The sequence below is a fragment of the Anser brachyrhynchus genome (genome assembly GCF_964034855.1).
Source record: "Anser brachyrhynchus genome assembly, chromosome: 4".
NCBI classification, from domain to species: Eukaryota; Metazoa; Chordata; class Aves; order Anseriformes; family Anatidae; genus Anser; species Anser brachyrhynchus.
Genome location: NC_137698.1, coordinates 25436737 through 25460037, shown reverse-complemented (window position 1 = coordinate 25460037; position 23301 = coordinate 25436737). Strand labels below are relative to the sequence as shown.

The 23301-nt window shown below is 37.1% G+C and overlaps 1 long non-coding RNA gene across 4 annotated transcripts; it reads left to right on the top strand.

Annotated features, from left to right (window-relative positions):
• Positions 1-1528: 1528 nt before the first annotated feature.
• LOC308194495 lies at positions 1529-21459 on the top strand. 4 transcript variants are annotated; one of them, XR_013950607.1, is made up of 8 exons: positions 1529-1561; positions 12521-12595; positions 13877-14085; positions 14830-14976; positions 15768-15866; positions 17074-17149; positions 17281-17340; positions 19274-21459. It is a non-coding gene; the product is annotated as an uncharacterized lncRNA (long non-coding RNA). The 4 variants fall into 4 exon arrangements; XR_013950609.1 differs by lacking the exon at positions 19274-21459 and adding an exon at positions 18265-18491; XR_013950606.1 differs by lacking the exon at positions 17074-17149.
• Positions 21460-23301: the final 1842 nt, after the last annotated feature.

Below are 23301 nucleotides of genomic sequence, written 5' to 3'. Positions count from 1 at the left end.
GTTTGGAGGGCTTTCTAGCTGGAAGACAGAGACCGAGTCTTTGCTAATGTTTCCTTTAAAGACCAACACTGTGAAATGTAATATTTAATTGGAGAGTTCATAACAAATATGCTTTGCCAGAAAAATAAAGCTGTGCTAATCTGTTTTGTGGTGTAGCAGTTTCTTCTGTGGCTTCAGCAGCTAAGCTGTATATCCATACCCCAATTTGGGAAGCAGTTTGAGATCATTTAGAACAGCATGGTTAAGAATAATATGATAAAAAAAAAATCAGGTATTTTCATTCACACATTTCATGTACTGCCATGTCTCTAGTAAAGTCATGAAGAAAAGATTGAAGTTCTTTCACAAAATATAGTTTATCCTTAAAATACATGTAACATTGTCTTGTAATTTAGTAATTACTACCAAAATAAGCTAACCTTCATCCAAAAGAAGGGTGTCTCTTTCCCTTAACAAGCCTGCAAGTTGGGAGACAGGCCAACAAAATAGATATAAAGGGTGCGCCATTGAATTTTAGAAGTAAAATAGTGTTAGACCTCCCGTTTTTGAAATGGCTAGCTAATAAGTTGTTAGAGGCATAGAGACTACATGACAGACTTTGCTGGCCACAGACCCATACCGTTCTGGGTATGATGGAGGGGGTGATTGCTGCAGGGCAGAGAGGGGTTTTTATTGTCTCGGAGATCAGATGAACTCCTCATACATGCTCATGGCCACCTTTGGGGGTGGCACAGCCATCTCCGAGGAATGCACTGGCCAAAATCTCAGCCATGCACTACAGTATGACAGTGACTGAGGGAAAAGGGCACTAACACTGTGAGGTGACTGTGGGTTTCTCTTGGCATTGTGTTGGGTTTTATTCTGGGGAGGAAAGGAAGAGTGAGAAGCTGGATGGAGCAGCTTCCTGAGAATAAATGAAACCACAGGAAAAAGTACTGAGCAATGTTGCCCTGGGTCCTTCAGCCTACCTGAATATACATTGAACAAAACACTCTGCAGAACATGCTGTTACATGAAAAACTCCTGAATATTGTTTAGCCTGGGGGAGCCGGGTGGAAAGGGGAAAGTGCCTGTTCAAGGAATAGATTGCTTCCTGCCTACACAGTTCAAACCACCATGCTCTGATGCACTGTAGGGAAAGTGGTGGAGGTGGCAATATTAGCATTTGGGGGGTGAAATTGCTACCATAAGCAGCAGACAGGTCTCCATTTGCAACTGATTTATGAGATTAAGGACTGAGACACATCACAGCTGTCTTCTGGAAGACCCCTTTATAAAATTCTAAAAAACATGGTGTTGATTTCAACATCCAAATACTTCTCTGGGTACCTCTAGCACAAATGTGGTGGGGGAAAAAACTGAAGATGCCATAAATAGACCTGGCAGTCAAACAGCCTATATTTCCTGTGAAAATTGCTCTTTACATGAACGCTGAAGTTCCACACACCTGCTTTGCATTGTTGACTTACTTTCCTGGAAGTTTTTCTTTAAATTCAGACACTGAAGTTTAAGCAGCTGAACTTCTCAGCTGGCTTGCCAGGACAGACACAGGATCTTGAAGGTAAAAGTTAGGCTTCCCAGAATAAGATCACTGTATCTGTTTAGTTTTATCCATATATTGCAAGCTGTTTCTACTACGATGAGTCTAAACATAAAAAAAAAAATTATCTCAGTCTGTTTATATTTTCATCCTTTAATTTAAACAAGATATTATGATGTCTTTGTATCTAAAGTAAACACTTGCTGCTTTGACACTGCAAAATGTGATGCTGTAAACTAACTGGATCTTTTCCAGCTCTACCTTGTGTGCCTTGGCTGGCCTAGGACCAGGTTTTAATGTTACTATTGGGACTACATTTTCAAAGTAATAAACAATTAAACAGTAGCTATGTGGTGGTGAGGAATTTTTTTTTTTTTTTTTTTTTACTGTAAGACTTCAGCTGGCTCAGGTTTCTGTTTCCAATGATTTTACAAGCAAACACTAAATTCCTTCTTTTATTCTTTCCTCAGATGACTTACCATCAAAACAGGGCAGGCAAAGTTCAATATCAAAATTTCATACAAGAAATTAATTTTTATTAACAAATTAAATCTGTGAAATAATCAATCGCACAGAACCAGACTTTTTAAATCAAAAGTCTCTCCACTACTATCATACTTTCTATTGATGACAATGTAACACTGAGACTACATACTTCACATAATTTCACTAAACAGTAAGTTGCTTTAGTTTGATTCCAGGCAATGTGACTATGGCTATTTCACTGATGAAGATGAGATCAATGAGGTATTATGGGCCACAGCTGATTTTTTATTGAGTTTTTGCTTTGATTTTTTAAAGGTAAAATGGCTATAGAAAGAATTAAGAAGGGAAAAATGCAACAAAGTAGCTTGTATTTTACTGGAAAGGATTGTACATTATAATGATAGCTCTGTTTCCCTCATGTTTTGTGCAACCTGTTGTGATCAGGAGCGTTGTATGCACTAAAAGCAAAAGACATTGTTTTCTGAAGAAGTCTAAAAAGCATACTACAAGATAAAATAAATAAAAAGTGTGTTAAAGATGATCTGTTGGTGGCTGGACATGAAGACAAAAATTCCTCAGCATGAGGATTCCAGTCATGGAGGAAATGATGTAAGAATGAAGGGGAAAATAGCTTTGAGAGACACTTTGCAGAGTATTCAGTACTGAATTTTACACTGTCATAGACATAGAATACAGAAGCATGTATAAAAAGCTGTTCCCATTCTGTCATTTCATACATTCTTGGGCACATATTCAAGAGTGTTGTACCCTTTCAACTCATTTATTTTCCCTTCTGGCTCTCCAATTGGAAGCTGCATGCTCTCTAGTACATTTAAATGCCTAAGGGTGTGTCCCATGGAAATGTCATACAGTGCCAGTGCTCCAGAGGTGATATTTAGACTGTGGTCCTCTGGTGTGCTGAATTTAATGATAGCACAGCACTCATTATACAGCTGGAATAATGTATGAACTTGTTAGTGGTGGTAATCCTTTAATTCCAAAGGAACAAAGGATAAATATAAGAGCAAAAAGAAAAACAAATGTCATTTTAGAGCGAGGGAAAGGTTTACTGACTTTAAGGTCTCATCCTACATTTTGGATGCATTTTTTAGTGTTAGTAGAAGTACTAAGTAATAAAGAAAATAATGCTGGAAATCCTGAGAATAAGTGGCTTTCATTTGTACTACTGATTTCATTGCTCAGCAGGGCTGTCAGCAGCATGTCATGCCCAGCCATGATCCCAGAGCTGCAGCAGGTGAGTCGCTGGCCTGACCAAACAAATGAGCAGAGGCCGAGGACACAGCTGCTCTCAGGTGTCCTTTCCCAGTTACCTGTCCCTGTAAGAACTATCCAAGCCATTTTATTTCCTTCTCTAGCCCTTCCTTACACTCGATACAGTGCCACAAAACTCTAACAAGCTTCATTTTTGCATGGAGGTGAAAAAGCAATGCTTGTCCTTGTCAGCTGAGAACAAGACTGTCCCACAGGTAAAAATTGTACAAGATAATCCAGGAAGCCCTTTCCCTCCACTTCTAGGTAGACTTTTTTGTGCTGCTTTCCCAGACAATTTTCTAAAGCATCCAACTGTAATATCACAACTTAATCCTAGTGAAGCTGATATTCTTTCCACTGACTTTTAAGAGCTTTGGATCAGGCCCTGAGTAAATAATGAGAATTCCACCTCAATTTATGTTTAATTTCCAAACTAAGCAGTTATGTCTTTCATCTTTATTCTTTATATTTTTTCGTGACTCTGCTTGTTATTTTAAGGAAGCAGTAATATATACAGCATCTATATACACACGGTTCAATATATATACTCCCTGAAGTCCAGCGGATTTTCTTGGTGAAGGGATGAATATATGATTGCAAGAAACTCTTTAGAGTTCATCCAGAATACATTGTTGCTCATTACTATGTAGGCTGGATTCAGTCGAAGGTGTATTTAATGGTAATTTAAGTTTTTCTTTTATACTAATACAAACCATGATAAATGGTTCAGCAAAGATTCTCAGGGAAAAAGAAAGCCCTCTGTTAGTATCTAGCTTGCTGCTTAAGCCTGCAAAAGTCAGGAAATGTTAATATATGTTCAATAACAAGTTAAAGAATAAAGCCAATTATCTCATCTACTGACCAATGCAAAGTTGTTCCCAACTGCACATTCCCTAGTGTTCAGTTCCAGAACTAAGTGCTTTTGATTTCAGTCTGGTGCATGTGTGCATTTATGCATGGGCCTTTCAGTACAAAATCACATAACACTAGAGATATTGGCTTCTCCTTTCCAGTTTCCAAATTAACTGTTGTCTATGAATGATATCATCACTGGCATGCTGTCTGCAAGCTGTTTTTGCCATGACATGAAGTAGTCTGCATCATACTGTACATTCTGTCACACACTAGCTTTCATTTTCATTTCTGAGTGGAAGGAGAAATATTACCTTTGGAAAGGGTGGCAGTGGAGGAAGGAGAGCACCACTTGGCAGAGTTGGTTGTGGCTGTTGTGCCATAATGAAACCTGCTCTAGATATTGGCGTAGATGCACCACACCTCTCTGCAGGGGTGGAAATTAAGTCCCTTAGATAAAAAGAAACTTAACTGAGATTGTGTTACCTTAGTTTTGCCAAATTTGAGATTCACAATCAATGGCATCTCCAGGGGGGAACTGGGTTGCTAGATGCCTCTCTCCACTAATGGTAGAAGGGGTCTACCTGCCTAATGTAGATATCCCAGTGTCTGTGGTTAGGTGGACATTTGGCAGGGTGGGACTTAGTAGAATCTTCTGATACTCAGAGAACAATAATGAAGATTGCAGGGAAAACTTTCCTTACATAACCATCACCTATGTAAATGGTTTTTGCCAAGGCATACTCAGGGAAAAGAAAAGAGGATTAGACCACATGTACCGCATAAGGTGGTACATAAAACCTTAAGTATATAAACCTATTGGCTGTAACTTAAAGTTTTTTTTGTTTGGTTGTTGTTTTTTTTTTATATCTGTACAAATCACACTTCTGGCATAATTTAGAACAATTTGCTAGCTTTTCCCTTTCTTTAAATGACATAATAAATTGACATATGAAGCTCTTTTTCAGAATGCTTTGTTCACTTAATATACATAAATATAAAATTAATATTTTACTAAGAACTGCCAACTATGTGTTTTATTAGTCCTAGCAAAGCAAGGAAGAATAAAGATGGGAAAAGCTGTGGGCTGGAAGACGTGGAGAAATGACCATGGGAATATGCCCGTTGCACTTCAAATTGGGTTTTTGGGATAGGAAGAGCAGGGAAGGCACCGCCTCCCTGAAAGTGGGAAGTACCACAGCAAGGACCATAACATGAAATGTCTTGTAGCTCCAGCAAATGTAAGAAACAGAGGGAAGGGAGGTGGAAGGATCATTCTTTCTCTTTATTTTAACTTTTAACATGAGCTGTGTAATGTCTGTTCATATATCTTCTTCACACAGATCCTAATTCAAATTAAGTCACTAGAGGCTTATTATAGAAAGAAATAATGAGAAAACAACAACAACAAACACAGAACAAACAAACAAAAACCTCCCCAGCTGTGATGAAAGTGTTTAATTTTGAACAGAATATAATGCATGATTCAAAAGAAAGCGGAGGAGGGTGGGGAGGAAACCTGAACAAAAACCCCACCTTTCTATTCTGAACAAGCATACACAGCAGCCTTTCCCCAGATGTGTCCTTTTGCACAACAAGCCTGGGAACATACTCCATTGTGACAGTCTTTGTTCAGCCCCACAGCTGCACTTTGATTTCATAATTAAACCAAATTAACCAAGAGCTCTGTGCAAGTGCCCAGCTTGTCATTTAAATGTTTCTTTTTGGATGTCACTGTGTCCCTTTTATGGATGTGCTTCAGATTTTACATGCATTTAAAGATGAAAACAAGTTCATAGTTCTAGATTATGTATTAATTGGCTGGGAAATGCTGTTGTTTATGCAACAGCTACCTGTTTTTATGACCCTGCTAAAATATAGTCTTATTTATAAGCAGCCCTTGCTGAAGGCCAGAAGTGTAAATTTGAGATACTTCTTGCCCTGTGTAATGTCTTAAATGAGTTGTGATGTTTTAATGAGAGCACTCGATTATCTGATATAAGTGATCATGTCAAGAGAACATGTTGTTTGCTTCATGCTGTGATATCCTGGCTAGCTGTAACTATAAGAACAATTGCTTGTAGAAAGTAATTAAAACTGGACCTGGACAGTGACTATAGTATCTTAGTGAGAAAAGTCAGGTATCACGTTTGAACAGCAGAATTTAATTGATATCTTTGAATGTAAAATATTTATTATCCTATTTTTGTTTTTCGTATTATAAACGAAGAAGATGGAGCTGCCTTAAGCTTTGCTATGTGTATATCCATTGCTGATTAGTTGGTGAAAATAGCTGCAGACACTGAAGATAAATTATTTTACCTGAGATATATCTATATGAGCTCATAGCCTGTAACTTACAGTTATAGTCAATAGAGAGAGAGACATTTGAAATCATACCCTACGTTGACCATTTATTTCATTAATTATAAAAGATAATCTAGACGACAACTTTTGCTGTGGATGTAATTGTGAGCACGCAAGTTTTTAAATCTGATCAGATGATTCCCATCCATGTAAGTACTGTCATGAATACAAGACTCAAATCTTTGCTGTTGGAACAAGGAGTCTGAAAGGGGTTTTCTGTGTCATGAAATATTTTAAAACTGAAGAAATGCAGATACATTGAGGTAATGAACTCCAGTTAGAAATTATCTTAAGTCTGCAAGACAGCAAAATAGCAAAAGCTATTTTGTTCTGCCCCAGAAAAAGGCATCATTGGTTTTCTGGAACATACAGTAGTTACACAAACATTCTGGAACATTTTGTAGTTATACAAAATGAACTTGGCCAATGGGTAGGGCCATTACTGAAATGTCTCCTGTACTCTTATTTGAACTGTTACTAGAGGTGCAGGCAATTGCAGGTAACTCAGGTTGACACCAGTGAACAAGAGTTACTAATTATTTTTAACTCTGTTTTGTGTACAAATTTATTTGCCCAAAATAACCTCTGAGGTATGTGCAGAGTTAAGCAACCAGGGAGAGAAGAATGATGGCAGTAAGCCCACTGTTACCTCACGTAAAACCTCATAAGGCAGATCTATATCTGCAATAGAGCCTTTCTGCACATTGTACCTAAGAAAAAAAAATCATGTAGCTATATTATTGTGAGGGACAATTTTTTAAGGTAAAACCCCAGCCATGACAAAGCTTGGCAGAAATCTGTATCTATTTCCAAATATGAAACTTGTGCTCATGCCTTTGTCCTAAAGCATATAAGATTATTCCAATTAATTGCAGTATCCTCAGAGCTAGTTTGATCAAGCCCAGAGACTGGGCATTTAGCTTTGTTTCTCTAAAGATAAACTAAAGATAAAACACATTTTTGTGTGTGTGTGTGTGTTTGTTTTTAAAGGGGGAGGGGATAGAAAGGATATGTTCCTTACCTTTTTCTTTAGATGTACTACAAAAGAATAGAAACTGGGAGAGGGGAGGCAATGATAACTGAAGCCAGAAAGCCAGTTCTGTGCAGTTCTGTGCTGTGCATCAGTACAATGCTCTGAGTTGCACAAGGCTTTTGTAGCTAAGGTGTTGGCTGTTTCTAGGAATTTTTCATTATCACATAGACAAGAAAGAGATGAAACAACAGAACACAGGAAAACAAACAAACAAACAAAAAATAGCTCATTGAGAATGCTGCTTCTAGTGGCCTATTTTTTTGTTGGTGGTGGTTAGTTGGTTTCTACTCCTGTAGATGAGAGGTAAAGCAAAGTACTACTTATACTATTTGCTTTGTATTCATAATTTCTTATGTTAACTAATTTGAAACACCTGTGGACAGCTTTCCATGGGTACTGAGCCTTTGTGATTACTGCTGAAATCATTCAGTGCTGTTTTTCAGATTCTGTGTATTTAAAGTCTAATTTCTCACAGAACTATGTACGTTAAGATGGTCTCACAAACTTATGAGTGCTCCTGATTTGATGTTTTGGTTTCTGTATGAGGATGAAAATGAAAATGTCAATAACCTCATGGGTCTTAATAATAAGGTACTATAGAAATAAATCTGCAAAGCACTCCATTAAACTTGTTGTGAGGCAGAAACATGGAAGTGGGTATAAAAACATGAAGTTCATGGATTTTGTGTTCAAGGCAGGGCTTGGATGATATGCTTCTGTGTAATACTTAAGCATACAAGGAAAGCAGATGACATAATAAAGGCAGTGTTATGATTACACCAAATAAAACAGGAATCCTGTTGAAAATCTAAAGTGGGATCATACAATTAAAGCTGGATAAATGTGCATTTGCACAAAGAGGTGACCGCTGTGGGTAGCTTGCATGGATTCAAGCAACACCTTTCTTGCAGTTTCCAATATAATCCATTGGCCTTAATCTTTATTTTCTATAATAATCTCTATTCTTTAGAAATAAAGAAAGAATCTTCAGCCTCTCTTTATGATCTAGTATTCTCTAGAGGGATGCAAGTTATACAGTGTTTTGCCATTTTGTTAAAAGTTTTGTGAAAACTTATCTTTGCTTGTAAGTAAGATAGTTTTCAGGAAACCAGAGGTGTTTTCCAACAAAAGCTGGCGTATGTAATAAGAACCCCATAATTCCTTGACAACCTTTGTGGTTATAGGGAATCATTTTGCAGTCTTCTCTGACACCTTAGTGCATCAAATTATTGTCAATATTGAAATGGATTATGCAGTTTTTGACATTTGCAGAACAAATCTATAAACCTGTAAGATATTTTACTATCTGTGTCTTATAATAGGTCAAAAATTCAGAGCACACTGCTTGGATTTTATCCACCTCAGATTTCACATTTTCAGAGAGTACGTGCTGAATCTGAGAGATTTGATACCAATAAGGAGTAAAGAGCAAAGTCTAAATCAGGAGACCTGAGTTTCTCTGAAAGTTTCTCTTGAGTTTTCTTCTGGAGTCACTCCAGCCACATCCTAACTCTGTATGAAAAAAAGATTCTCCCAACCCCTCCTCCTTTCATGTCTTCTTTCCTATGGGGAGAAAATCTGTATGCGGATTCCAGATGAGAGACACATCATCTTCCTTACACTCTTTCTCTTGGGATGAACAGGAGCACCTGACATTTCTCACCCATGCACTAGGTTTGACATAACCCGTGTACACATTTTGTGTGGTTCTTGCCAAGTAGATTAGGGAAATTGTTTGTTTGTCTCCTGTTCTCCAGAATGAGTGACCAGTATTCAGTGGGGACAAGGGTGGTGCGCTGCTCTTTATTTGTATTCCTGTAGTGCCTTTAAATTCCAATTATTTGCCATGACCTAAAGGTGCTTACTGATCTATATGCACCATAAAAAAAAGGACACTACATAAAACTATAGCTCTTGAGCAATAAATATACTATAGTCTTGGAAATGATGCGGGTTCTTTTAGGTTGCACATCTGAGGATGTTGCCTGAGCTCTTCACTGCAGAAATTTTGGCAATTTCTTTTGTCATTTTAGAAATACCATATCTTTATAGAGAAAAGATTGAATTACTCTGAAACGTGCATAAAATGCTTTCCTGGCTGTGGTTTTGGCACATGATAGAGGAAGTAAGTATAATGATACAGTGTTCCTGATCCTGTGTCCTAGTGAAGTCAATATAAAGCTTTTATTGATTCCAGTGCCTCGGGATCTGGATCTGAGTTTTCAAAAATTTAGCTTCAGAAAATTAAACATGTACTTTTACAAGTAAAGCTTAGAGAACTGTGGGCAGTATCATCTGTATAAATACAGACCGTATTTCATCTCTTTCAGACTCATTTCTACACATTGCATATATAATATATTCCCTGGTAGTTGTAAACCTAAAGGCCTTTAATTTGTTGATGTCACTTCACTTTCTCATAAACACGAGTTTCCTTGTGAAAGCAATTAATGAAACTGAGATCATATTTCAGAATCTTAGCTGGTGAAGAGATAACAAGAAGGCTGCAATATATATATGTTAATATAATTCCCAAAGCAGAATGAAAATCTCAACTTTAACAAAGTCAACAAAAACATGTTTCTTTTCAGATTTAATTTCCATGAGAAACTATGTTAAATTAAAACCTTCCAGTGCAGTGTCCTTCAATTTTTTGCATTTTTACTACCTAGAGATCAAACAGTTTGACGCAGCAAAAATTCTAGTGAGTTAGGAAGAAATGCTGATTGGTTTGTTGGCTGGTGGCCGGGGGAATGTTATGACCGAGTAATTATGTGTTCTGGACAGATGTATTAACCAGGCTTCGAGCTGGAGCCACTGGATATTATTTTAGTCATAAGACTAGAGGAACTGAATCATTTTCAAAGAGCTGGCTGGCTGACACTGCTTTAGTGATGCCTGTTCCAATGATTCTTTGGCAACAACTTCCAACGCTGCACTTATGACACAGTAAACAAAAACTACATTAAAGGTTTGTTTTTTAATCATAAAGAAGTTGAACATTTCCACTGAGCTTTTTTGCTATTTATCAAGAAGCACTGAAGGCTATTGTAAAGCTTCCATCCTTGTTTCTCTCAGCAAAGAACTGGAGCTGTTTAGCAAAACTGTTTGAGATCTGGTGATAATAAGAATAGTTCAGAATTCAAGGTTTTTATCAAGTCGTTGACTTCTTATCACTAAACCTGCTGTGTCATATTTATTTATTCACCCACTCTGTGAGGTGAGCAAGAATGTTTTGGTTTGGTTTGGTTTCATTTGGTTTTTGACTGACAAGTAGAATGAGGGAGGTTTTCATTATCAGCTTCAAGTTAAGAGGGGGTGAGATTTCTCCTGTTCTGGTAAGTAATAAAATTGTTTTGCAAGATCCTGGAATATTATACTGATAGGCATAGAAAGTAGTTGGAAGGGGAAAGAAATTTGTATTAAAGGCAGTCTTTACTGAAAAAAATGTTTCTTTTACTTGCAAAAGGGGATAACATCTGCATATATTAGTATTTAATCTGTTCTAAAAGTGATCCTTGAGATATTTCAGCAGGATTTGTGACCTCATTATCAGGCATTAAAAAGGCCTTTGAGCTTCAAAGAAATGTTATTTGGTTCACTTTAAGCCACTCGATTCTTGCAACTAATTTACAAATGCCTGTTGCCAGCATTGGGTGTTTGGAGTTTTTCATAGTTTGAATCTGCACACATCCCCAATCCTTTCTCAAGGACTCTGCATGGAACAATAGCATGTCAGTACGGAATGGGAAAGCTTCTGTTGTTTTGATTTCTCTCTACAATGATGGATTATGAATGTAAACTGTTATGCAAGGTCATTTTGAACATTGCCCTGGAGGCAGTATGTCAAGTGAAGCACAGCAAACAAGTCAAAGTTTCTCTTTCTTGGAATCAAAATGAATTTGAATAAGGAAGGTGTTTTTCTGCACTCAATTTCTGAGGACACAGTATGTGGCTGGAAAAATATGGATATGTACCTAGGGTCTTGGCAGCTAGTTATAGGAGACTTGAGAAGCAGTTTTATTTTTAGGTTTCTACTCGTTTGACTGTGGTAAATGGGGGGTCCCTCCGTGCACCAAGTTCACCATTTGTAAAACAGAGGTGATAAACTGTTGGGGCTGACAACAGCTACTATAGGGCTAAATGCCTGGGGGTTGTGTTTTGTTTGGTTTGTGGGTGGTATGAATGAATGAATACTAAAAGCCAATGTGAGAACCAATGGCAAAATGCTTAACAGGAGAAATCATGCAATAGACTGAGATCAAAACTCTTCTTTTAGAATTGTGCAGGGGCAAATTCTTCTGGTCCCTGGTGACCCAGTGTCTTTTGACAGTTCTGTGCATGTTACAGTGCCTTGTAATTTGTAGACCCTGACCAATTAGGAAGGAGCAATTTGGCCTGCATGTTTGTCTTGCACTCTACTGCTGTGAGCAAAAGCATGGTTTTGTCTGAAAACTTCCCCTCCACATACTGATGTATAAAACTCTGAAGTCAGAGCTTGTAAAGCAGTGACGAATGAAAAAGTTAGACGCTGATTATGTGTTTGTTTTCTTTCATTATCAAGGTAGCACAGTGTTTCAGGAAAATGCTAAGATTCTCTCAGAGAGAGAAAAACAGGAAAGAGTTTAATTGGGCTCCTGTATAAGTACTTATTTTTTTTTCTTTTTTCTTTTCTTAATATTTTTAATAAACATCAACTTGTTGCCAGTGCTCCATGAACATTAAAGGTTGCAAAATTCTATGTATTTCACAGTTTGATAGAAACTTAGCAAACAGCAGCCAAACAGATACTTTTCTAGTAAGGAACAGTTGAAGGAAGAGTCAAGAGATACCTGTATGCTTCTGTTTCTTTGTCAGTTCAGTAATGAATGGGATCAAAGCTCTGTTTTAGGTCTTCCAATAGTTTTTCTTATCCTGAGAAGGCTTGAGTGTTTTTTTTTTTTTTTTTTTCTTCTTTTATCATGGCATAGGCATACACTTAATTTCCTAAAGAAGACTTTGTGGTCTACGTCTTTGTGTGCATCCATGCATATACATCTGTCTGGGTAAGTGCATAAATGATGCAGATTATTATCTGCAAGCCATTCATTGGAAGACTAACAGACAAAAATTAAAGCCCCAAGTGGCACTTCTAAATTTGATCCGAACTCCCAATGAGTCTGGCCAAGACAAGGTCTGAAAATGACTTCAAGAACTGCTTTCTTCAGTGGGCCAAACCCAAAGCAGCCCAAGTCAATGGGAAACTCTCCATTTGCATTCATCCAATGTGGAATGGGCCCAATGGATCCACCAGGATGATGTGACGAGACTGTAAGTGATCGCATATGCATAAATGAGATCCTGCTGTCATACATGCCTGAACTGTGTTCATTTAAATCCCCAGGACACATATTGAGTTCTCAACAGCCATTAATTCCTTATCTGTCATAATGAGCTTAAACTGTGAGCTGAGGTCCCTGGAAGTTTTATGCAAGTTTCTTCTTTTACTTAAGTGGAACAAGTCAGGCTTAAAAAAAAAAAAATCACGCAAAACCAAAACCAAAAATCAACAATAGTACTAATAACAAAAATTTATCCTTCTGGTTTAGTTGTAATTTCTCTTCTGGTACTTACATCTGAGATGTTAACACTATGGCCCAGACACTGAACTCTCTTGAGGCAAATATGTTAAAGCTTTATAGATTACAATAATTATTATCCCATTTACTCTGGGAACATGTGAAGAGATACAGAAATGAACAACATGATGAATAAATCTACTGTAACCTGAAGTAAGAGTTTTTAAAGATAAAAAGTGGAAGGGCATGGGACTTCAGGGCTTGCACTTCTTTAATAAAGCATGCTGACAATAGTGTCAAGCAACTATAAACCTTATACTAAAACTATATATTATCCTACAAATTGCTGTAAATGGAAATAAACAGCGGTGCTCGGGGCAGCTGGCTTTAGTTCATACAGAGCAAAACAACTGAGAGTACGAATGAAGACCGTAACTTTTCTTCCTTTAGTTAATACCACTAGAACTAAGAAATGAACATTAGAAATGCATTCTGTATGGGATATATGAGTGTGCATGCAGAAATGGGGTGGATAAACGCCTTCAAGCACAGAGATCAGCCTTACATGGTTGTAGTGTTACTTGGTAAATGGTCCACTGGCATAATTCTCAGAGCTGAAAGCCAACAGCATATTTAGAGGGCAATCACTGAGAAGTGACATGTCGTTGCTTCTTTGGTATTTGGAAATCAGCAGGAGGTAGGAGCTGCTACCTTGAAAGAAATGAAATCCTGCTGACCTGCAGATTAATGCCATCTTTCCTCTTTCAGCCGCAGGAACTCTTGGATCCTGGATATCTTATAATTTTAGGGAAGGAAAACAAAAAAAAAAACAAACAAAAAAAACCATACACACACAAAGAAACGACATTCAGTACCATCTTTAAAAGGCAGATTGTTTTCCTCTCTTGCATCATATGTCACTGAAGCAAAGTGCCACCTCTGCTTTCCGCATTGCCTACTCCAGCTGTGACATACAGGTTAGTTTGAACCTTGGCTGGTGGGTTGCTTTTGAGTGATTAGATTACGTGGGCGATTTAGACACTGATTTACTTTGCCTTGTTGTTTTGCTATTGGGTTTGGGGGATTTTATAATTTTTGGATTTTTTTTATAATTATTATTTTCAGCACAAGAACAATTTGGAAGATTTTGCAGCTTTTAAACACATACACAATGGAGGCAAAATCTGATTTACAATTTATGGGAGTATATGCTGAGAATAAATCCATTACCAGTATTGTGTTACCTGAGCACTAAATTTGTGTTTATACGGCCACCACATGAGCATTTCTATTTTCTTACAAACTAAATCCCTTTTATACTGGCAAAATTATTGACACAAATATAGTATGGATACAAAGAAAAGCAGGCTACAAATGAAGATATTTTGTTTTGTTTTCAAAACCAAGAAAAAAATTGAAATTCTGGTGCTAGTGGGTTAGGGTTGGGGATGTTTACATGAAAATTTGAGTCAGGACTAAAACAAAAAGAACATTTTCATCCTTTCTGATTAGTAGATGTTTGTACAGCACTCTGAAGATGAGAGGCAAGTTAAGTGTTATTAATTAATATTCTTTCAAGATATTTATAGGATATGTATAATATTTATGCATTTATGACAACAAAAATGTTTCAATATAAAAGTGAATTATCCCAGAAAAAATGCCAAGCTTTTGATCTGCTTGTACATCACATCACTGCAAACCTTTTCCTTTCAACCTAGAGTTACATTCGAAAGCAGAAAGATATACAGCTGACGTTTCAAACTGAACGACACTACGATAAACTAGGGTTTCTCCAGAAGATAAAATACATCATAAATCGGTGTAACGCTTACCTCATTTTAAATATTACTGTCTCCTTTTATCAGGTAACACTATATAACCTCCCTTTACCTCCTTTCTTCCCATATTTTATTTGGTATATTAATTCTGAACAATGATCACAACCAGAATTTTTTTTAATTAAAATCAAATATATGGCTTTAGAGGCTTAGGTTATCTGATAAAAATATTTTAATTAAAATAAGATACCAACTCTTTTAATTCCTTGATGAATTGATAATAATTGGAATGTACAGTGTTAATTTTAATCTTCAGCCAGTTTAAAGAAATAATTCTTACCCTTCCTCAAAGTCAAAAAATAAATAAGTAAAAAGAAATCCCTCAAGGAGAGAAGGAATCTCTGGCCCAATTGGCTTTTTTACTGCAAATTGTCACAAAATCACCATTTAAAAAACAAAACAAAAACTGAATATATTTACTTATAAAGATATTTAACTTTTGACTTGTTTCTCTTTTCATAGCACTCTACCTATACAGAAAAACTCTAGCTCTTACAAATGTACTTGCTCTACAAAATGCTGGCTCCATCATAATCAATTGTGAAACAGATTTCACTGCCGTGAGGATTTCCCCTGGGTCTTGCCCTAAGGAAAATGCATGTAACCCAGACAAATTTCAAACCCAGAAAATTATTTGTATGATGGCTGTCACGGAGCAGCTCTGCAAAGACCCGTTAGAGGAATGCTGAGAGTAGGAAATAAAATGCAAATGTTTCAAAAACATACAAAAACAGGAATAAGAAACTAAATGCAGATTTTATTATTACTGTCACTGCTATTAATATTGTAAACCACTATGAGAATAAATTCTTTTTCAGGTATTTTTAAGAACTTGAAATTCACACTTACCATCAATGAAGTTTAAAATACAGTTATAAAACTCCAGGTCAAATTTCTATTTGGAAACTGATTTAAGGGTAAGTTTTTAAAAATAGATCAAATTTTTAGGAGTGGTTAATTATCTTATATGGGCATTCAGGTTAACATGAATTTGATAACCGGGACTGAAACAAAATTATAGAACTTGTTTGGCAGGTATTGCAAGAGTTTGTGTAGAATTTAAGAAAACTTGGAAATATCAGATACATGTGCGTGAGTTACTGAAGAAATGTTTTTCCCCCTTTGAGTTTGTTATACTTAATTAGATATTAACTCCAGGTGGGATGTCACCTGGAATTCTTTCATTTGGAATGATTGATTTTTAAGATCTAATCCGTTTTGATAAATCGCTCTGTGAGCATGGCTCGGTTCAGAACAGTGATTTAATTCTACTGTGACTATTCTGACCTTAAATATTAAGCAAGCATGAGATACTCAGAGAAAACTGTTATGGACTACTCTTCTGAACAGAAACATTTATATTTAGTTCTTTACAGAAATTTGAGATCTTTATATTTTTCATATCATTAATCAAAATTAATTTACCACAAATAAATTCTGACTGGTTCTTTTCATAATAAATTAATCTACATACATACTCTGTTTAAGCCACTGAGAAAATAAAAAGCTGAGAAATGGAGAGCAACCGTGTGTGCCATTTAATACTCTGTAAAAGTAAAAACTGCTACTATTTATTATGCTACCCACATAAAAAATTGCACCACCTATGCATGTTAGCAGACCAAGTATGCTAAAAGCATGGATGCAGATGTCAGGTTATGGAAAGTTATTCTCTTCCTTTAATATGCCTCCAGCCTAAGCAAACACCTTACGTGGGCAGCTAGATAAGTACTGCAAGTTGTGGAAGAGCATAACACCAGTGTTAGTGGGAATTGCTGGCCAGGGTTCATTCAGCAGCTAAATGAGACCCTGAGATTCCAACTGTCAGCATTTAATTCCTTTGTTCAGCAGCCTTAACATGTACACTTTCTTAACATATGTATAGTTGATTACTCACACTTCTTCCAGATCTTGCAAATATTCCTGGACTGAAGTTCATTCTTGTGGGTTTTACGGGTTGTTTCTAAATTTGTTCTCGTCACATCTTTTTGCCTTGATCCTGTAGGAGAGGAAGGGCTGAGGATTTATTTATGCGTGCTATTTATTATTTTAACTGTTATTTCTGCAAAAGTCTCATAAGTTCTAATATGATTTGCCATTTTGAATATTTCCTGAACTTTTAAGTGCATTTAGGATATGAGGGAGAACAAAACTTGATTTGGTATATCAATAAAGTCATGGACTTGAATTTTAAAAGCAGGTAAGTAACTCTTTAATTCTTTGACATGAAATTAAAAAATGTTGTGCCTGAATTGAGGCAGCTATTTACTCATAATTTAATGTTATGACTTGACACATTTGCTTTCCTAATATCTATTTAATAACCATTAGGTAACCAACAGAATTAAAGAGGCATTCAGTATGGATGTTTCAAATCAACACCAATTCTTGGTAAGCAGCATTCTATCTTTAGGGTAAAATGCATTTGTTACCAGCTCCCAAAAAATATATTACGTTGGTGCTTTTTAGTCTCTTATTTCTGTCTTTTTAGGTCTGTGGCAGGAAAAAATAAACGAACATCAGCATACAAAATTACTCTTACACTAGGTCAATGGTGTGTTTTAGAAACAGGTTTGCAGGAAACAGACATCCAATAGCTTTTACTTGTCTTTCATCTCATGTCTATACTGTTTGCCTTCATAAGACAACAGTAACAGACAATATGAAGAAATTCATGTTGCTTAGAAGTTATGTCAGTCTGTGCTTTTCTTGAGCATAACTCTCAAAACAACATATTTCTTATCTCCTCTGTTTTTTCTTTTTAATGAATCGTTCTTTTATTATCTCCCTTCACAGAAGGGCAACATTTGTTTCTTTATTTTGTATATGATGTTACTACAATAGATAACAGGATATTGCAGTCTTTGTGATGATTTAGAACCAAGGGGGGCTTCTTTCTTTTTCTCTTTTTTTTTTTTTTTTATGTGCCATTTCTTTACCTCATTTGCTTTTGGTTTTGCTCATGCTGGATTGACCTGCACATATGCTGTAGACAGTCTTCTGGCTTGCATGCACACACACACGTGTGGTGCATATACCAACGGGATCCACGGCCACATTCTGCATGCATTCCTGCAAACAAAATTCCTCTTTCTTTTGAAAATTTGGCTTATTGATGTGTCTTTTTACAAGGAAAAAACAAAACAAAACAAAATAAAAACAACTAAACCAAACAAATCCAAACAAGAAAACACAACAAACAAAAAACAAACACTCAAATTCAGCATATCCTGAGAAAGGAATGCTCAAAAGTGCTCAGCAAACCTGAGAGGGGTTTGGATTCAGGACTGCTTTTCACTTCCTTTTTTTTCACAGAAGAAATCCTAGTACTGGGGGAAGAGTCTTCCAGCTCTGAAAAATATACACTCCTGTTGCAGTGGCTGCACCCGGAGCACACGATTAATACAGATTTTGTTGATTAATCAGTACATGTTGTTAAGAGTACTTTTTGTTTTTCTGGTGATAAATAAGTAGAAATAATCATAAAGATCATAGAAAAATAATATTTCTAAAATTAGACATTTTTTGCCAGTTAAAATATGAGTGGAATAATTTGCTAAATAAGCACAATACTTAATTTTATATTCAGTTTTTATAAAAAATTTTATCATTTTGAAAGAAAATGTTCACAAAATTCCTTCAGAAATACATACATTTTACTGGGTATATGTACAACAAAACAGTAAATTCATGAGATTGTCGGTTTAAACATTTTGTTCAGAAATGAGTTATATTAATGAAATAGTCTCTTTTTAAACAGAAATAAAGGAAAGAATGTTTAAATATCATGAACATCACCACCACATTTTGCATTTTATGAGTCTCTGTCATTCTTTAAATGACTTTATTCCCCAGTCAGAGAATAAAGATCCAATTTCTAACTGTGCTTCACTGCTCAAGGTATGAAAATTTCTTAAAAAGGAAGTATAGGATCAATTTACTGTTAAATGTATTACAGAAGTGAAATGTTAAAACGCTGCAATGGTATGTTGGAAGCATTTAATTTTGATAGGCATGATGTATAGCTAGGGAAGTAAGTGTACTCAAATAATTATGCTGTCTTTGAAAGACTAGGCAATTTAAAAGTAGATTATCCAATGAGACTGAAGTAGTAGTTGTCAAATTTTCAGGAAGTAATTAAACAAGCAGAGGTTCTCTCTTTTTTTACTGGCCGTTTCTGGGTTGCATAGGGATTATGAAGAGAGACAAGAAAAATGACAGAGCAGGCTAAACAACACATCAAACTCCCCTTGAACAAAACTTTTTTTTTTTCCTTTCAAAATTACAAACAAGCAAAGTAACATTTGTAATATTTTTCTTACAGGTATCAGAGAAAATGTTGCTCTTTGGAAAAACAACAGACAATAGATTTTATATTATTTTTTGAATACCTCACAATGAAATCCGTGTTGCCCCAGAAGACTAGTTCCCCTCTTTAGATTTGGGCTTTTTTTTTTTTTTTCCAGGACTTTTGTTTAGAACCAGGCCCTTCTGGTTGGCTGCCATCTGGCACTTGGCCTTTCCTTTCAGAAAGTAGGGCTGCAATTGTTTCTCCAGCTGCTGTCAGTGCTCCACACCACTCACAGGCTGCCTCCATCCTCTGGCGTATGCAGCCCAGCTTTGTCACACTCTGCTTTTTTCAACGCAATAGCTGCCTCTGGTTTTCTCAGTGAGATAATGCCTCATAATGAGCAGCTCTTTGCCTGGGCCTTGGTTCAGCTGAGAACGGCTGCTGCCTGCCCTTTGGACTCAGAGTGATGATGTATATCAGCATCCCACGCTTGTGGTCCAGCACAGGTATGCAGTTAGGTGACAAAATAACATCCAATGGCCAGCAGAAACATAGAAGGCAGGGGCACACCTTTAGCCCCACTTCACTTTAGTTCCCTTTTCACTTGACTTGCTTAGGGATGGACAGAATTGCCCAATTTTTTATGATCTTCAAGACAAAATACTCCATGGAATATTCTAATATACATGTAAATGCAACTCTATGCATCTTTTGACTTGATTTCTTAAATTTCTTTCAAACAGTAAATGTGGTTTCCCCTCCTCCCCAAACAAACAAGCAAACAAAAAATAACATAATAATAAATTTATAGTTTATTTATTTATAATAATATATTTATTTATAATAATAAAATGTGTGACTGAGCCCCTACAGATTTTAAATAACAATGAGTCTCAGCCTCCCATTTCCTTGGCATCAGGATAAGCTGAGCAACCACAACACAACTGTGCCACTATTTTCATTTAAAGTAGATATGATGGCTGTTGGTAAGGAACCTGATCCGGTGATCACCAGAAGGTATTTTTAGGGGTCATCCATTCGATGAGGAACTTCAGGAGATTTCTGCAGAGAAATTTATACTTTCTAAACTCATGGTTTAATTATGATTCTGCAGAGACAAGTTCACGATACACAGGAAACTTTGAAATTAAAAGTACACAGGCATGGAGTTGAAGTAGTATGGACAGAAATTGGAAGTACAATTAGATGACTAAGTCCAAAACAGTGACTCATAAATCCTAAAGCTGTTATTGTGTTTAATCCATAGTGGTGGCTTTTAGTTTTTGTCCCAAGGACAGGTTTCAGCACCCCTAAACAAGTCACACAATATTTAGTGGGTCTGAAAATTCTTATCTAACTATCCTCATAACCAACCCCTGAGTATCTAGGCACTAAGTGTTGTATCAAACCAATGTTTTCTGACTTTAGGAAGATGAGAAAAGTGATTTACCCACTGCATGTGTTCTGGAGCATCTCTAACAACATAACCCACTCTCATACTTCACTGTAGGAGGAGAAAAGTTCTGTGGTTTTTCTTTCTTGTCCTCACTTCCATGCCAGTGCCTTATAGTAGTTAGGGTCAAATGCTATCTATCCCAGGGAAAAGAATAGCCAAATTTAGGTTTGCTAAAATGGTTGAATACTTTGAACTATGGCTGAGTTTTGGATTCTGTAGCAGGATAGAAAGCCCTTAACAGCAAGTCTAATTCAAGGTTGAGATTTGACACATAGACCATTTTTTGAGAGTGCTTATGTATCTTACATAATTTGTTTTTAAGGCAAATAGAACTGAAACATGATGCTCTTTCAAATACAGCATGCCTTTAATATTGTTTATGAATTTGTAGCAGTAAAGTATCTAGTTCTTGGCAGTAAGATGGAATTCATGGTGCTTTCTTAAAAAATAAAAATTAAAAATATATATATAACGTGAAAAAAAAAAAAAGAAACTATGTTCTTTAAAGTGACTCCATTTCAGCTGTGCCCTGTTTTGTCCAAATGCCATCTCATCACCAAAGATATGTTCCTTAATTTGTATACACTGAGTTTCTCTTCAGGAAGGAAAATAAATAAATTAAAGTTCAACATACAACTGTGCAATTTTGTGTGTTTGTTACTGCTTTTCATTCTGTTCTTGACAGGCACATAGTGACTCCCAAAAACAGTCTAGCCAAAATTTGCAAGACAGCCAAACCAATAAGCACTGCCAGAATATTAAGATGTACTACTTCCACTACAGTGCTCACGAGCTGTTTGGCAGGATGGATAGCTCAGGTGAATGGAGATGCACTGCTTGCTTCTAGAGCTATACTGGTGGTACAAGCCAGCTCACATCATGGCACCATCCCTCGTGGTCTAGTACCAGGACTGCTCTTCATGAGCCCAGGCTACCTATTTTCTGCTTTTGGTACCAGCTCACCAACCATCTCATGTCAGCACCCTCCAAACATATTCCGTAATCTGTAAAAGCAGGAATGCTGGAATCTGGTACATGAACGTCCAGCCAAGAAAGTGGCTTTCACGCTTATTCTAAAATTTCCACCCATCTCTCTCTGTGTGTTCCAGTAGAGCAGACTCCAGAGGACACATCCGACCCTAGGTGAGGGAGCAGATCAGATCATTGCAGCAGCTTCCTCTGACAAATGCCTCAGGAGAGGCAGTAAAAAGCACCCCTGTCCTTGTAGGATCCTGTGCCCAGGATCCCCATTGCCCTGCACAAGGCAGTAAGTGACACCAGAGACCACTTGGGGGGATTCTAGGTCCGTGGGACTGGCCTCTAAGAAAACAGGAAAGGAAACTAAGTATGTCGGATAGACAGACCAACTCTTTAATTGCCTACAAGTAGTCCTTTCTGTCTTGACTTATTCCAGAGGCATTACATTTCTCCTGCCAGCAAATTGCTGACCCTGCCACTTTCAGTTGCCTAAAGAACTAGCTCTCCTCCCCTCCAGCCAGGGCTTTGGCCACTCTCTCACTTGGTGCTAGGATGAGTGTGGAAACTACCCATGATGTAGGCAGAGCCAGAAAAGGCTCTCTTCACCTTTCTTACCCTCTCATACGACAGAATAATGCAGGATTTCTCGCTAAGACATCCGGATTTATAGATGTTTACCTCACCCTTTAAACTCCAAACTGCAGGATGTAGACCCCGGGTGAAAGCTGCTACCTAACAGTGGCCAAGGTGCTCAGCTGCAAGGGCCGACAGCTACCCAGGGCATCTCCTGGAGCAAAATCTCCATTTAGAAAGTGCATAGTTACCGGTCCAGAAGATAATCCATTAACATTTCCATAATTAGCTCTTCAAAGTGAACTTGTACACTGTCTTTTCAAAAGTGGGTATCTGAGAACATCAGTAAGAAGATTTTGTTTTCTTTCCAAATTTTTTGAACTGTGCACCTGGAATATTTTCTCTTCCTCTCCTTGCAAATGGTAAAATTCAAAAATTAATGGGTTTTACATTTCTGAACAGTTTTCCATTTCTGTATCAAACCAGCATATTCAAAACATCATTTCCAGCATTTGGAAAATAGAGACATTAAGAAAATATAACATTAGAGGAAGGTGATAGCTCTTCTGCAATTGTACTATATGCTTAGGTGTATGCACTACACTAGAAGGTGTTAATGACACTAAAGAGGCACTTTCCAACCTCTTTGTTCCTGGTAAACCCAGATAGGCACCTACATATCGCAAATATTATACAGCAATTCTAAAGACATTCCAGCTTGCATCCACAATATAAGGATATTAACAGGAGAGGTATCAGAGTACATATTCATATTTGTGGTTAGAAATACGGGTATGTGCACATTAATTCAGTCTTAGGACAGGTCTGTTAACAGACTGATTTTTTTCTTAGTTGATACAGCTGATCAGAGCTGGTTGCCCTGGCTGGGGAGTCACCAGCCCGCTGGCTTTAATGGAAGTGGTGCTGGAATCAGTGCCCAGCGAGAGGCTGGCGGTGGCGAGGCCGAAGTGTTGCAAACTGGTCTGGGACTAGTGAAGAGGAGCTGCCCTTGATACCCTGGAGGGGGACAGGTGCAAGGTCGCACTCAGCAAAG